Consider the following 18,502-nt stretch of genomic DNA (forward strand, 5'->3'; position numbering starts at 1 on the left):
ACGTGTGACACCGAATGTGGTACGAACACGATGGTATATCTGGGCGCTTTGCACATGCATTGCGAATGCATTTGGATAAAAGCCTTTAGTGAGAACTGAATAGGGCGTGCAGGGCTGGTGGCATGGACTTCTCGTTCCCCTGACTTACTGCCCATTGATTTATTCTTCTGGGTCACCGGAAATCTGTTATCTATTCAACACCCACTGTTGTCGATGAAGAACTAATAGCGCGCATTATAGCAGCCCCAGATGCAATTTCAACTTTGTCAGGAGTGTGAAAGAGTGCGACAGTCACTGCAGCGTCGTTACACTACGTGCATTCAAAGTGGAGGGCATAACTTCTAGCACTTTTTGTGACTTTTTTCAAATAAAAGTTATAAAACTTCACTACGACTTCTCATTGACTTTGATGACACGAATACATTGCAAACTTTGCCCTGCAGACCTGCTACCATGACTGCTGTGTTGGCATGTTGTGTGTTTACCCTCCTGGCTGCTTGGGATGCTGTTGAACTATTCTTATCATCGAATTCTAAGGAATGCGAACATAGGTTGCCATGTGAAATATGCTTCTTATGACCCACTCTACTAGCCCTTTAATTTTCTACATTTACTTCAGATAAACTCTGTATACACAGGGTTGTCCATTGATCGTGACCGGGCCAAATATCTCACGAAATGAGTGTCAGATGAAAAAACTACAAAGAACGAAACTTGTCTTGCTTGAAGGGGGAAACCAGGTCGCGCTATGGTTGGCCCGCTAGATGGGGCTGCCATAGGTCAAACGGATATCAAATGCGTTTTTTAAAATGGGAATCCCCATTTTTTTTTATTACATATTCGTGTAGCAGGTAAAGAAATATGTTTTAGTTGGACCACTTTTTTCGCTTTGTGATAGATGGCGCTGTAATAGTCACAAACATATGGCTCACAATTTTAGATGAACAGTTGGTAACAGGTAGGTTTTTTAAATTAAAATACAGAACGCAGGTAAGTTTGAACATTTTATTTCGGTTGTTCCAATGTGATACATGTACCTTTGTGAACTTACCATTTCTTAGAACGCATGCTGTTACAGCGTGAATACCTGTTAATACTACATTAATGCAATAAATACTCAAAATGATGTCCGTTAACCTCAATGCATTTGGCAATACGTGTAACGACATTCCTCGCAACAGCGAGTGGTTCGCCTTCCGTAATGTTCGCACATGCATTGATAGTACGTTGACGCATGTTGTCAGGCGTTGTCGGTGCATCACGACAGCAAATATCTTTCAACTATCTCCACAGAAGGAAATCCAGGGACGTCAGATCCGGAGAACGTGCGGGTGCTTCGATGACCAATCCACCTGTTATGAAAAATGATATTCAGTACCGCTTCAACCGCACGCGAGCTATGTGCCGGACATCCATCATGTTGGAAGTACATTGTCATTCTGTCATGCAGTGAAACATCTTGTAGTAACATCGGTAGAACATTACGTAGGAAATCAGCATACATTGCACCATTTAAATTGCCATCGACAAAATGCGGAGGCCGGGCTTGGTGGCCGAGCGGTTCTAGACGCTACAGTCTGGAACCGCGTGACCGCTACGGTGGCAGGTTCGAATCCTGCCTCGGGCATGGACGTGTGTGATGTCTTTAAGATAGTTAGGTTTAAGTAGTTCTAAGTTCTAGGGGACTGATGACCTCAACTGTTAAGTCCCATAGTGCTCAGAGCCATTTTTGATAAAATGAGGGTCAATTATCCCTCCTCCCATAATGCCGCACCATACATTAACCCGGCAAGGTCGCTAATGTTCCACTTGTCGCAGCCATAGTGGATTTTCCGTTACCCAATAGTGCATATTACGCCGGTTTACGATAGCGCTGTTTGTGAATGACGCTTCGTCGCTAAATAGAACGCGTGCAAAAAATCTGTCATTGTCCCGTATTTTCTTTGGAGCCCATTGGCAGAACTGTACACGACGTTCAAAGTCGTCGCCATGCAATTCCTGGTGCACAGAATATGGTACGGGTGCAATAGATGTTGATGTAGCATTCTCATCACCGACGTTTTTGAGATTCCCGATTCTCGCGCAATTTGTCTGCTTCTGATGTGCGCATTAACCGCGACAGCAGATAAAACACCTACTTGGGCATCATCATTTGTTGCAGGTCCTGGTTGACGTTTCACATGTGGCTGAACACTTCCTTTTTCCCTAAATAACTTAACTATCCGGCGAACTCTCCGGACACTTTGATGATGTCGTCCAGGATACCGAGCAGCGTACATAACACACGCCTGTTGGGCATTTTGATCACAGCAGCCATACATCAACACGATATCGATCTTTTCCGCAATTGGTAAATGGTCCATTTTAACACGGGTAATGTATCACGAAGGAAATACTGTCCGCACTGGCGGAATGTTACGAGATAACACGTACTTACACGTTTGTGGCTATTACAGCGCCATCTATCACGAAGCGATAAAAGTTGTCTAACTAAAAAATTCATATTTTTTGCGTACTACACGAATATGTAATAAAAATGGGGGGTCCTATTTTAAAAAACGCAGTTGATATCTGTTTGACCTATGGCAGTGTCATCTAGCGGGCCAACCATAACGCCATCTGGTTTCCCCCTTAAAGCAGACGAGTTTCGTTCTTTGTAGTTTTTTCGTTTGATGCTTATTTCTTGAGATATTTGGCCCGGTCACTCCCAATGGACCACCCTGTATATACATATACCATGGTTCTAAACTCTCTGACAAAAACTATCCGGACACCCCAATTAACGCGCTATTGAATGCTAGGCATCACGAGCAGTGGACCCACCAGTATAAAAGAAATTTTTTAAGAACAAGTCGCTATTTTACTGTATATTACAGTATTTTTCTTCTGTAATAGCTACATTTCGGCTTTTATGCCATTATCGACTGCAATGCTAAAAGTTCTTAGGCCATTAACACGTCATATCTGATAGAGTAAGCCCAAAGTCGAAAACTGTTTAATATAACAGGAGGTGGGAATTATTGTGTTGTAAGCAAAGAAGCAGTAACAGCAGAACAAATCAATCCGGAGAGCTCGCTGTCGGTGGACCTGGAGTAATCACTGAATGTCATTTGACTAAGAAATCCATCAGGGACAGTCCAACACCTCCGGAGCTTCCCAAACCGACTGATAGTGATATGATTGTGAAGTGGAAATGCGAAAGGAAAACCACACCTACACCAAGACCAGATAGATCTCATGAACTGATAGACCGGGACAGTTGAGCATTCCGGAAGGTGGTTGTAAAACACATGAAATCAGCAGAAGGAATCACTCGTGAGATCCAAAGTGCTGACAACAGTACAGCTATCACAGTAAGTATGAGTAAGGAGTTAAAAAGAATGAAGCAAAATGTTAGAGCAGCTCCTCATAAGCTACACATTTCTACATTTAGTGCTATGTGTCGCTTGAGGTGATGTAACGAATGACGTCAATGGACAGTGGATGATTGGAAGCGATCGACTTGGAGTGATACCCACGCTATACCATGTGGGAATCTGATGAGGCGTTAGCATTTGTCGAATTTTAGGAGAAATTTATGCCATCATGCATACTGCCAATCGCGAGGAAGGGGGAGATGGTGGTACAGCATATGTATGTTTTTCATGGTTAGGAAGTGGTCCCCTTTCTGAGCTTAAGAAAAAGCTAAGAGCAGAATGATACCAACAAATTTTGCAGCACCGTGTACTGCATGCTGTAGGGGAACTGATCAAAGACGACAATTGTGTCAACATAACAATGCACCGTGTCATACAGCAGCATCTGTGAGGCAGGATATTGTCAGCGAAGACATTCCTGAAATGGAGGGTCCCTACCTGAGCATCTGTGAGGCAGCATATTGTCAGCAAAGACATTCCTGAAATGGAGAGTCCCTACCTCACTTCCGTGAGAAGCCTTTGGAACGAGTCACAACGTCAGCTTCACTCCATACCCGAGAATTCAACATTAGTACCTTCTCTGGATTCAGCTCTTCAAGAAAAATGGACTGTTATTCCTCCACAGACTTTCAGACACCTCACTGAAAGTGTCCCCAGAAGAGTTAAAGCCGTAATAAAGGCCAGGTTTTGATGGAGATGGAATTGCCCAGTAGCTAGGGCCTCCCGTCGGGTAGACCTTTCGCCTGATTCAAGTCTTTCGAAATGACACCACTTCGGCGGCTTGCGTGTCGATAGGCATGAAATGGTGATGATAAGGACAACACAACACCCAGTCACCTAGTGGAGAAAATCTCCGACCCAGCCGGGAATCGAACCCGGGCCGTTAGGTATGACTTTTCATCAGATTGACCTCTCAGCTACCAGGGGCGGAAGGTTTTGAAGGATACACTTCTAATTATGGTCCACTAGTGGGTGTCTGGATGCATTAGATAACATAGTGTATTTTTCCACAAAAATGTTCCTGCACTCGCCAGCAGTGTTGGTTTTTATTTTTGTTCCCAGTTAACGTTGTACAGGCAATGTTTTGATGCTTGAAGAGTCTCCTCACCAAGTCATGGCTTTACTTTCTTTAAAGTTTTGTAGCTATTTATGGCGTTTATTCCATTTAATCCAAGTCGTTACTGTGTGTTGTATTTAAGAAGTAAACTTTGTGCAGGAGGCAAACCCCGACCACAGAAGTTACCTGTTGCATGTATGGTGACGTCCACAGCTCGTGGTCTAGTGGTCAGCGTTGATACCTCTGGATCACGGGGTCGTGGATTCAATTTCCAGTGGAGGTTCGAGTCCTCCCTAGAGCATGGGTGTGTGTGTTTGTCCTTAGGATAATTTAAGTTAAGTAGTGTGTAAGTTTAGGGACTGATGACCTTAGCAGTTAAGTCCCATAAGATTTCACACATATTTGAACATTTTTTTTTTTCGATTTCCAGCCGGGTTGGAGATTTTCTCCGCCCCAGGACTGGGTGTTAGTTTTGTCCTCATTATTTCATCATCATCATCATCATTTGTGGCACTGACTAAATGGGACCGTGTACACAAAACTGGACTGTGTAAAAATTGGGACCTTGTACGGGCGCTGATGACCGCGCAGTTGTGCGCCCCACAAACCAAACATCATCATCATCTACGGTGACGTGATTTCACACCGAAAACAGCATCGCCATAGGCTAAAAATAAGGTACACCTAAAACAATGTTGTCAACATAATAAGTAACATGTAACAATCGCTTATTAAAATCTAACATGTGAAAATATTAAGCTATAATCTGATGATAAGAAGTAGGCGTTCCCCTGAGATTAAAGTTCTGGAGACCTATCTAAACACAATACAGTGAACGAAGAATAATTAATGTAACACATTCATGGAAAAAAAATCGCAACGCCAAAAAGGAGTTACGCGACATAAACGAAAGTTGGTAGGCGTGGTCCTACATCTGAAAGATAATGCCTGTTCAGATTTGAAGCCAGTTGCATAAGAGTGGCGCTAGTAGCTCCTCTATGAGAATACAATTCCAATTTGCTTTAAAAACACGCTGTAACCGTCTTGAGTATTAGTTACTTTTGAGACTGGACGTGGTGAGTTGAAGTTAGTCAAGAATGCCTTTAAGGTGCTAAAGACGCCTTTATCAACACCTCACTGTATTTGAACGAAGTCTTGTAACAAGACTACTAGAAGCTGGATGTTCCTTCTGTGAAACTGCAGAAAGACTTGGCAGGAACGTAGCCACTGTACACTATCGCTGGTAGCAGTTCTCATGTGAATGCACGGTCGCAAGAAGACCTGGCTCTGGGCGCCCGCGTGGCACTACTGAGAGGGAAGACCATCGTGTTCGGCGTATGGCTCTGATACATCGTACTGCGTCTGCAGCAGTAATCTGAGCAGCAGTTGGCACCACAGTGACACAACGAACTGTTACAAATCGGTTACTTCAAGGACAGCTCCGAACAGGACGCCCTGTGGCGTACATTCCACTGACCCAACTTCTGACTTCAGTGGTATCAGACGAGAGCTCATTGGAGGGCAGAGTGGGGATCTATTCTGATATGTGATGAAAGTGAGTCTGCCTTGGTGCCAGTGGTGGCCGTGTGTTGGTTAGAAGGAGGCCAGTTTAGGATCTCAAACCAACCCGGCTGTGAAACGTCTTGGCACATTAAAACTGTGTCGAGTCTCGGTCCGACACACAGTTTTAATCTGCCAGAAAGTTTCATATCAGACACACTCCATTGCAGAGTGAAAATCTCATTCTGGCAACCCATCTGTGTTAGACACACTGGAACTACACCTGGAGTTATGGACTGGGGTGCGATTTCGTATGACGTCGTGGTTATGTCACGCACGCTGAACGCATATTTGTATGTCAGTTCGGCGATTCACCTGTTTCGCAGCCATTGATGAACAGCATTCCAGGGGGGATTTCAAACAGGACAACGCTCCCTCACATAACGCTGTTTTAACCCAACATGCCATACAGACTGTCGACATGTTGCCTTGGCCTGCTCGATCGTGAGATTTATATACAGTAGGGCACATAAGGGACATCATCGAACGATAACTCCAGCTTAATCCACAAACAACATTCCTGTACTGATACATCGAGTGCAACAGGTATGGAACTTGAAAGTCTCTTCGGGTTTGCTGCCGGATCCTAATATCAACTTGACTCCATATTTCGGCGATCCAACTATTCGCCATCTTCAGTAAATGCTGTTTCTGCTGATCAGTTCCGCTGAGAACTGACGCAAGATTGCAATTCGACGTCCTATTTAGGCCACCGTTCAGTACACGGCGGATGCGCCGCCCATCACGGTTTCTGCCTTACAAAAGAGGGAGGTGGCGCCGCCCTTAGTGAAACACTGCTGGCAACGATATATGGCAATAAAGGCCGCACAGAAGAGCGTTCAGTATCAGGAGAAAGAAAACTGGCATTCTACGGATCGGAGCGTGGAATGTCAGATCCCTTAATCGGGTAGGTAGGGTAGAAAATCTAAAAAGGGAAATGGATAGGTTAAAGTTAGATATAGTGGGAATTAGTGAAGTTCGGTGGCAGGAGGAAGAAGACTTTTGGTCAGGTGAATACAGGGTTATAAATACAAAATCAAATAGGCGTAATGCAGGAGTAGGTTTAATAATGAATAGGAAAATAGGAATGCGGGTAAGCTACTACAAACAGCATAGTGAACGCATTATTGTGGTCAAGATAGACACAAAGCCCATGCCTACGACAGTAGTACAAGTTTATATGCCAACTAGCTCTGCAGATGATGAAGAAATTGATGAAATGTATCATGAGATAAAAGAAATTATTCAGGTTGTGAAGGGAGACGAAAATTTAATAGTCATGGGTGACTGGAATTCGTCAGTAGGACAAGGGAGAGAAGGAAACATAGAAGGTGATTATGAAAGCCGTCTGGTAGAATTTTGCACACAGCATAACTTAATCATAGCTAACACTTGGTTCAAGACTCATAAAAGAAGGTTGTATACTTGGAAGAATCCTGGAGATACTAAAAGGTATCAGATAGATTATATAATGGTAAGACAGAGATTTAAGAATCAGGTTTTAAATTGTAAGACATTTCCAGGGGCAGATGTGGACTCTGACCACAATCTATTCGTTATGAAGAAACTGCAAAAAGGTGGGAATTTAAGGACGTGGGATCTGGATAAGCTGAAAGAACCAGAGGTTGTACAGAGTTTCAAGGAGAGCATAAGGGAACAATTGGCAGCAATGGGAGAAAGAAACACAGTTGAAGAAGAATGGGTAGCTCTGAGGGATGAAGTAGTGAAGGCAGCAGAGGATAAAGTAGGTAAAAAGACGAGGGTTGATAGAAATCCTTGGGTAACAGAAGAAATATTGAATTTAATTGATGAAAGGAGAAAATATAAAAATGCAGTAAATGAAGCAGGCAAAAAGGAATACAAACATCTCAAAAATGAGATCGACAGGAAGTGCAAAATGGCTAAGCAGGGATGGCTAGAGGACAAATGTAAGGATATAGAAGCTTATCTCACTAGGGGCAAGATAGATACTGCCTACAGGAAAATTAAAAAGACCTTTGGAGAGAAGAGAACCACGTGTATGAATATCAAGAGCTCAGATGGCAATCCAGTTCTAAGCAAAGAAGGGAAGGCAGAAAGGTGGAAGGAGTATATAGAAGGTTTATACAAGGGTGATGTACTTGAGGACAATATTATGGAAATGGAAGAGGATGTAGATGAAGACGAAATGGGAGGTAAGATACTGCGTGAAGAGTTTGACAGAGCACTGAAAAACCTGAGTCGAAACAAGGCCCCCGGAGTAGACAACATTCCATTAGAACTACTGACGGCCTTGGGAGAGCCAGTCATGACAAAACTCTTCCAGCTGGTGAGCAAGATGTATGAGACAGGTGAAATACCCTCAGACTTCAAGAAGAATATAATAATTCCAATCCCAAAGAAAGCAGGTGCTGACAGATGTGAAAATTACCGAACTATCAGTTTCATAAGTCACAGCTGCAAAATACTAACGCGAATTCTTTACAGACGAATGGAAAAACTGGTAGATGCGGACCTCGGGGAGGATCAGTTTGGATTCCGTCGAAATGTTGGAACACGTGAGTCAATACTGACCTTACGACTTATCTTAGAAGAAAGATTAAGAAAAGGCAAACCTACGTTTCTTGCAGTTGTAGACTTAGAGAAAGCTTTTGACAATGTTCACTGGAATACTCTCTTTCCAATTCTGAAGGTGGCAGGGGTAAAATACAGGGAGCGAAAGGCTATTTACAATTTGTACAGAAACCAGATGGCAGTCATAAGAGTCCAGGGGCATGAAAGGGAAGCAGTGGTTGGGAAAGGAGTGAGACAGGGTTGTAGCCTCTCCCCGATGTTATTCAATCTGTATATTGAGCAAGCAGTAAAGGAAACAAAAGAAAAATTTGGAGTAGGTATTAAAATTCATGGAGAAGAAATAAAAACTTTGAGGTTCGCCGATGACATTATAATTCTGTCACAGACGGCAGAGGACTTGGAAGAGCAGTTGAACGGAATGGACAGGGTCTTGAAAGGAGGTGATAAGATGAACATCAACAAAAACAAAACGAGGATAATGGAATGTAGTCAAATTAAATCGGGTGATGCTGAGGGAATTAGATTAGGAAATGACACACTTAAAGTAGTAAAGGAGTTTTGCTATTTAGGAAGTAAAATAACTGATGATGGTCGAAGTAGAGAGGATATAAAATGTAGACTGGCAATGGCAAGGAAAGCGTTTCTCAAGAAGAGAAATTTGTTAACATCGAATATAGATTTATGTATCAGGAAGTCGTTTATGAAAGTATTTGTTTGGAGTGTAGCCATGTATGGAAGTGAAACATGGACGATAACTAGTTTGGACAAGAAGAGAATAGAAGCTTTCGATATGTAGTGCTACAGAAGAATGCTGAAGATTAGATGGGTAGATCGCGTAACTAATGAGGAGGTATTGAATAGGATTGGGGAGAAGAGAAGTTTGTGGTACAACTTGACTAGAAGAAGGTATCGGTTGGTAGGACATGTTTTGAGGCATCAAGGGATCACAAATTTAGAATTGGAGGGCAGCGTGGAGGGTAAAAATCGTAGAGGGAGACCAAGAGATGAATACACTAAGCAGATTCAGAAGGATGTAGGTTGCAGTAGGTCCTGGGAGATGAAGCAGCTTGCACAGGATAGAGTAGCATGGAGAGCTGCATCAAACCAGTCTCAGGACTGAAGACAACAACAACAACAACAATACAGGATTCCACGTTTTGCTAAGAGGAAACCCATTTTATCTGTTGATTAAATTATCAGCCAACCTAATTTCAATCGCCTCTTTATAGACACTATTCCAAAAACCGGAAATGTTGGCAATCACAACAGTTTCCTCAAAATTCATTTTGTGTCCCTCATTTAAGCAGTGTTCTGCTACCGCCGATTTTTCCGACTGTTGTAGCCTCGTGTGACGGCGATGTTCCACACACCTGTCATGCACTGTGCGAATAGAACGACCAACGTAAGCTTTCCCACACTGACACGGGATTTTGTACACCCCGGGTTTCCTAAGTCCCAAATCATCCTTCACATAGCCGAGAAGAGCCGTAATCTTAGAAGGTGGACGGAACACGCTCTTGAGGAAACTGTTGTGATTGCCAGCAGTGTTTCACTATGGGCGGCGCCACATCCCTGTTTTGTAAAGCAGAAACCGTGATGGGCGGCGCATCCGCCGTGTACTAAACGGTGGCCTATATAGGACGTCGAATTTCAATCTTGCGTCAGTTCTCAGCGGAACTCATCAGCAGAAGCAGCATTCCCTGAAGATGGCGAGCAGTTGGATCGCCGAAATATCGAGTCAAGTTGATTTTAGGATCCGGCAGCAAACCCGAAGAGACTTTCAAGACTTATTACGCCAGGAAAGCCTACGTAATCACAGGTATGCAACTCTCCCCACGGACTGACATCTGGCTCCTGTACAACACAATACACGCACGTTTGCATGCTTGCGTTCAACATTCTGCTAGTTACATCGGTTACTAATGTACCAGCATATTACATTTCCAATGGTTATCTCATGATTACATTAACTTGCGATCATCCACTGTTAATCATTTAAATATGTTTCCTGGACATATGTATTCCCAAAATTTCATCACTCTATATTAATTATTTTTTAGTGTTATGATTTTTTACCATTAGTGTGGTAAGACCATTCTGGCTCTTCTGGCTGTGATAATTTATAATTCCACCCACTGTGCCACTCAGCAGATCTTCGACACTGTGCACTGACTGATCGACAATAACTGTGCAGCTGCACATGTTGATACACGGCGGAAACTAATGACTGGACAAGTAAAGTTGTGCGTCTGCTTTCATCACCTGTCAGCAGATGAATGTTCTTTTCCAAACCATTTGACTGACGTCAGGAGGTAGAAGGATGTAGTTCCTGTTACCAGCGCCCTTTGTGGCATGAGAGCATAACTTTGGTTATTGGATATACTTCTCGCTGAAGCATAAAATGGTCCCTGTTGTGTACTCTATGTTTATGACACATGATAGTACGTATCTACGTGGCGCAACACATATGGCGACTGGCACCTTTCCATCCCTATGCTTATACAATAGCTGTGTTCCGTATCTAGCGGTGGCACAGCAATATTAATGAAGAAATTTTGGCGTCAAGGTCAGAGCCAGCATTGAAACAACTAGCCCGTAGAGATACCAACTGCAGATTCCAGCCAGCGTGTTAGTCTTCACAAGATGATCCCTGCGATAAACTCTCAAAGGTAGCACGTTGGGACTCATCTGCGCAGCATATGTGCAGCGTGATTGGGGAGTTTCGGAGACGTCACTACGAGCAGTGATGCGTTGGAGTTATATGTAAAAAGATAACGCAAACGCCAGAGAGTTAACAGCTATTCACTAGACTGGCTGGAGTGCCACCAAGTGCTAGAAGAATGGCAACTAACATAGCCCAAACCCTACGCTTCACACAACCACAGGAAAGTGGCGCTACACAGCCAGAGGAAGATGGACTGTTAATTATGTATATTTTTTTAGACTATATTCTTAATACCCACATGGTACAGTCGTGGACACGAGCGAGACCCCTCGCCTTTTCAATATGCTGCTCCGCACAGCTTTAAAGTCTGCTACACAGCATAACAGGCAAGGCGACGAAGTGCTACCAACAGTCTATGCACAGGCGTGAAATTGAAAAACAATCCGAACTTTTTCAAACTGTTTTCAATCATGTGTAAGAATATATTAATGCTGATTAGTGTCTGAAACACAGCACGTAAATATAAGATATAAATGATAGAAGAAACGCTAATTAGTATGAACTGTACTAACAAAAATGAATTTCAACTTTTCGAGATAACATAACAGTTTTAGTAAGACAAAGTACCCCAGATCGTTACGAATTAGGAAAATATTATGCGCATTCGGCCGCGGAATCGTCTGTGTCAACGTTCAGACCAATATATTGGATTACCGTTGCTTACCCACCATGAAAGTGTGCAAATTTAGCAATGCGTGTAGATTCATGACGAAATCCAGTTAAAAATCATTCAGTGCCACACTCAATTCAATTCAGTTATTGACAGAAGCGGAAAAAGTAGGCAGTAACAAGTATGAAATTCTACAAGTGTTTCATATTGACATCCACAGGGCGCCGGTACAGAATAATGGTAGCAATAAAACGCATTGGGGCGCGAGAATTTCCTAAAATTATTTTACTAATAGTCTCTCTGCCTCTATTGAGGTAAAGGCCGAAAACAAACGAGACATCTGCATCACGATTTCTCCATTAGACTTGCCACAGACAGAAAACGTTCATTAACCGAAATGTTTCTTAAGCTAGCTAGCAATGGGAATGCTAGAAATTCTAAAACGCCGTGGCATTAATGCTGGGATCTGAATTACCACGTGTATAGGCAAATGGATTTTATTTGCTTTCCTGTAAACGTGATACCCCCACCCCCCCTCCATGAACCATGGACCTTGCCGTTGGCGGGGAGGCTTGTGTGCCTCAGCGATACAGATGGCCGTACCGTAGGTGCAACCACAACGGAGGGGTATCTGTTGAGAGGCCAGACAAACGTGTGGTTCCTGAAGAGGGGCAGCAGCCTTTTCAGTAGTTGCAGGGGCAACAGTCAGCATGATTAACTGATCTGGCCTTGTAACACTGACCAAAACGGCCTTGCTGTGCTGGTACTGCGAACGGCTGAAAGCAAGAGGAAACTACAGCCTTAATTATTCCCGAGGGCACGCAGATTTACTGTATGGTTAAATGATGATGGCGTCCTCTTGGGTAAAATATTTCGGAGGTAAAATAGTCCGCCATTCGGAACTCCAGGTGGGGACTACTCAAGAGGACGTCGTTATCAAGAGGAAGAAAACTGGCGTTTTGCAGATCGAAGCGGGGAATGTCAGATCCCTTAATCTCGCAGGTAGGTTAGAAAATTTAAAAAGGGAAATGGATAGGTTAAGGTTAGATATAGTGGGAATTAGTGAAGTTCGGTGGCAGGTGCAAAAAGACTTTGGGTCAGGTGAATACAGAGTTATAAATACAAAATCAAATAGGGGTAATGCAGGAGTAGGTTTAATAATGAGTAAAAAGATAGGACTGCTGGTAAGCTACTACAAACAGCATAGTGAACGCATTGTTGTGGCCAAGATAGACACGAAGCCCACACCTACTACAGTAGTACAAGTTTATATGCCAACTACCTCTGCAGATGATGAAGAAGTTGATGAAATGTATGATGAGATAAAAGAAATTATTCAGGAAGTGAAGGGAGACGAAAACTGAATAGTCATGGGTGACTGGAATTCGAGAGTACGAAAAGGGAGAGAAGGAAACATAGTAGGTGCATATGGATTGGGGGAAAGAAATGAAAGAGGAAGCCGTCTGGTAGAATTTTGGACAGAGCATAACTTAATCGTAGCTAACACTTGGTTCAAGAACCATAAAAAAAAGTTGTACAAATGGAAGAATCCTGGAAATACTAGTAGGTATCAGATGGATTATATAATGGTAAGACAGAGATATAGGAATCAGGTATTAAATTGTAAGACAGTTCCCTGGGCAGATGTGGACTCTGACCACAATCTATTGGTTATGAACTGTAGATTAAAACTGAACAAATTGCAAAAAGGTGGGAATTCAAGGAGATGGGACCTGGACAAACTGATTAAATCAGATATTGTACAGAGTTTCATGGAGAGCAAAAGGGAACAATTGTCACAAATGGGGGAAAGAAATAGAGTAGAAGAAGAATGGGTAGCTCTGAGGGATGAAGTAGTGAAGGCAGCAGAGGATGAAGTAGGTAAAAAGACGAGGGCTATCAGAAACCCTTGGGTAACAGAAGAAATACTGAATTTTATTGATGAAAGGAGAAAATATAAAAATGCAGTAAATGAAGCAGGCAAAAAGGAATACAAACATCTCAAAAATGAGACCGACAAGAAGTGCAAAATCGCTAAGCAGGGATGGCTAGAGGACAAATGTAAGGATGTAGAGGCTTATCTCACTAATGGTAAAATAGATACTGCCTACAGGAAAATTAAAGAGATCTTTGGAGAAAAGAGAATTGCATGAATATCAAGAGCTCAGATGGAAACCCAGTTCTAAGCAAAGAAGGGAAAGCAGAAAGATGGAAGGAGTATATAGAGGGTCTATACAGGGGCGACGTACTTGAGGACAATATGGAAATGGAAGAGAATGTAGATGAAGACGAAATGGGAGATACAATACTGTGTGAAGAGTTTGACAGAGCACTGAAAGACCTGAGTCGAAACAAGGCCCCGGGAGTAGACAACATACCATTAGAACTACTGGCGGCCTTGGGAGAGCCAGTCCTGACAATACTCTACCATATAGTGAGCAAGATGTATGAGACAGGCGAAATACCCTCAGACTTCAAGAAGAATATAGTAATTCCAATCCCAAAGAAAGCTGGTGATGACAGATGTGAAAATTACCGAAAAATCAGTTTCATAAGCCACAGCTGCAAAACACTAACGCTAATTCTTTACAGACGAATGGAAAGACTAGAAGAGGCCGACCTTGTGGAAGATCAGTTTGGATTCCGTAGAAATATTGGAACACGTGAGGCAATACTGACCTTACGACTTATCTTAGAAGAAAGATTAAAGGAAGGCAAACCTACGTTTCTAGCATGTGTAGACGTAGAGAAAGCTTTTGACAATGTTGACTGGAATACTCTATTTCAAATTATGAAGGTGGCAGGGGTAAAATACAGGGAGCGAAAGGCTATTTACAATTTGTACAGAAATCAGATAGAAGTTATAAGAGTTGAGGGACATGAAAGGGAAGCAGTGGTTGGGAAGGGAGTGAGACAGGGTTGTAGTCTCTCCCTGATGTTATTCAATCTGTATATTGATCAAGCAGTAAAGGAAACTAAAGAAAAATCTGAAGTAGGTATTAAAATCCATGGAGAAGAAATAAAAACTTTGAGGTTCGTCGATGGCATTGTAATTCTGTCAGAGACAGCAAAGGACTTGGAAGAGCAGTTGAACGGATTGGACAGTGTTTTGAAAGGACGATATAAGATGAACATCAACAAAAGCAAAACGAGGATAATGGAATGTAGTCGAGTTAGCTCGGGTGATGCTGAGGGAATTAGATTAGGAAATGAGACACTTAAAGTAGTAAAGGAGTTTTGCTATTTGGGGAGCAAAATAACTGATGATGGTCGAAGTAGAGAGGATATAAAATGTAGACTGGCAATGGCAAGGAAAGCGTTTCTGAAGAAGAGAAATTTGTTAACATCGAGTATATATTTAAGTGTCAGGAAGTCGTTTGTGAAAGTATTTGTATGTAGTGTAGCCATGTATGGAAGTGACACATGGACGATACATAGTTTCGACAAGAATAGAATAGAAGCTTTCGAAATGTGGTGCTACAGAAGAACGCTGAAGATTAGATGGGTAGATCGCGTAACTAATGAGGAGGTATTGAATAGGATTGTGGAGAAGAGGAGTTTGTGACACAACTTGACAAGAAGAAGGGACTGGTTGGTAGGACATATTCTGATACAACAAGGGATCAAAAATTTAGCATTGGAGGACAGCGTGGTGGGTAAAAATCGTAGACGGAGACCAAGAGATGAATACACTAAGCAGATTCAGAAGGATGTAGGTTGCAGTAAGTACTGGGAGATGAAGAAGCTTGCACAGGATAGAGTAGCATGGAGAGCTGCATCAAACCAGTGTCAGGACTGAAGACTACAACAACAAATAACGTGATCTGGATCGAAAGCGTAGCTAAGATTAATATGAGTTTAGCCGCTGGAAGTCTCGCTTGCAGAAAGAAAGTAAAAGGTTGGCAGTGTTTCCACACTGGTAGCATCAGTAATTCAGTGGGTACATTCAGTAAGAGTTTATCAGAGTGCTCCATTCATTCACAAAGCGTCCTTTGTGCCGCCAGGTAGGTGCCTCTACATAGCGATGAGAGCATTTGCGTTTCTGAGACGCATGTTGAAAGCAGGATGTCGCGATTTCCAGGAAGAGTAACAAGTGATGGATGGGTTGCCATGTTAGGACCATCAGGAGGAATGCAATTGGCGTTATTCTGGGCTATTTTCGTTAACAGGTTCTGTTAGGAGAAGAATTTCCATATGGACAAGCTGAAACATCACAAAAGCTCCTACAAAAGCTACTTTTAGCTATTTATGCAGTACTTTATCAGTTTCTGAGAGGTCACTAGGCTTCTATTTACATGGTCATTTGACGTCAGTATAACAATGGGAAACTTTTAGATTGTGATTAACCACACATACATTTTGCAGCAATGGGTCAGACATGCTGGCGAGGTAAACGCGTGCACTGCTAGACACAGCACGCATGTTCCCCTGGGATCGCTATGAGCAATGCATCCTGTGCTATTCTGGGCAGCATTGCAACAGATTTCTCTAGAGCGACCTGTGTCGTCAGTATCCATAGGTAGAGAGGTATCGCACCAGCAATGGTAAACTTGAGCGCGCAGCCCGCAGGCATCTCGCATATGAGGCCAGCGTGAGTGCGCCACCTGGTTTGCATGCCTTGGAGGGGGGCAGTTCACTGATACATCGCAGTTGACAATATTTCGAAATCATTTTTTAAGTGCAGTGAGTGTTTTTGCACTGCATTGTTTTCGGCTGTTTAAGTGATGTGAGCGTGTTTGCATTGCATAACACATACATTATTTTTTGACAATTTACGACTTGTTTTTGTGTCTCCACATCAGTGTACTGTAATATTTCGGTAATTTACGAGTAGTTCGCATGTACGTAAGGGCGAGTGTTTTGTATTATTGTAATATATGAACTACATTAAATCTGTGCGTTAATAAATTGTTCCTAAATAAAGTACACTCCTTCCTCTCTCCAGCTGCCCAGCACAGGCTGAGTCTTTTCCCGCCATTTTCCGCTCCAGACAGCCATATTGGATTACATCAGGGAAGGATTGACCATGCTCTCTGGTGGTGATGCTGTGTACATCAGTTGGTCTCCAGAGGTCATGGTGGACACAGTGGATAGAGCTAGTGCCTGAAATTGTTTAAATAAACTCTACATGCAAAATAAAGACTTATATCCACCCTATCCATCAGCCCAGCACAGACTGGGTCCTTTTCTCACCAATTCCTAGGAAGAGGTGGTGGTTGGATGACTTAGGTTAGTGGAGGTAGCCCAAGTGAGCTATTTTCCCACCATTTTCTTCGGTTAGTGGAGGTAGTCATGGTGTGTTGCATTGTCTTGCTGGAATTTGAACTTCCCACCATTATCTGGGGAGGGGAGGAGGAGGAGAGGTGGTTAAGTTAGTGGAGGTAGCCCAATTGACCTATTTTCCTGACAAAATTTGAACTTTCCATGATGACGTCATTGTGATTTTGCCTTATCTATCGCCGCCATCTTGGATCTGACATCTTGAATAAATTTGGCAAGAATGGAGAGTAGAGTGACACATACTTTCTAGTTTATAAAATTATGGAGCCAGTGCTCCTAATTGTGTTCAAGGTAGCCATTTTTTGCAGAATATGCTACATTTACGAAAGAACCCTTCTCTACAGGATGTATGAATACAGTTGCTCGAAAAGAGTTGACTTAATTACATATTATCTTTACGACAGGCAACTAATTACTTAGACATGTTTTGGTCTGTTGATCAGTTTGTTGCCGATTTTGATGTATAAATCGAAAAAAAAGATTTATTATTTTTTTTAATCTTTTTTTTACGAAAGCTGCAACACATTCATTTATGGCGTACAAGAATATTGCTGACTCTAAGATACCTGTTCACAGCTCATGATTTATATCTAAAAATCAAAAGAGCAACTCTGTTTTAACGTGATACTGCTGTACACTGAAAACTCATGAGATAGCGATATGCACATGTACAGATGGCGGTTTTATTGCGTTCACAAGGTATAAAAGGGCAATGCAGTGCCGGGACTGTCATTTGTACTCATGTTATTAGTGTACAAAGGTTTCCGACGTGAATATGGTAGCGCGAAGGGAATTATCAGACTTTTAACACGGAATGGCACTTGGGGCTACACGCATGGGCCATTCCACTTTGGATATCGTTAGGGGATTAATATTCAGAGGTCCACAGTGTCCAGCATTCTGAGCGTGAGCCTCCAGGCAACGATCTGATATGGAACATGTTTCTCGATTTCAGCTTGTGGAAGTAACCATGGAGAGCATACTGAACATATGTTGGGCCAGTCTCATTGCAATTAGAATCCGATTTCATTTACCTTTTTATCCTGTTCTGGTCCTAGGACCATTAAAACCCGATGTCATTTTGCTTTTTATGAGGCTTCTGACCTCATGACCGTTAAAAATCGATTTTCCACATCTGATGTTGTACGACCTTGTCGTCGTCGGTGGGTTTACCTAACTAACAATGCCACAACTGTTGACGGCTGAACTCGTGCAGTCATGCACACTGAACAGTATGGTTGATGTAATGGGCAACTCAATCCATAGCCTTTAAATTACGATTCATCTGTCATTTGTAGCCA

This window comes from Schistocerca gregaria, chromosome X (assembly GCF_023897955.1).
Source record: "Schistocerca gregaria isolate iqSchGreg1 chromosome X, iqSchGreg1.2, whole genome shotgun sequence".
Classification (NCBI taxonomy): domain Eukaryota; kingdom Metazoa; phylum Arthropoda; class Insecta; order Orthoptera; family Acrididae; genus Schistocerca; species Schistocerca gregaria.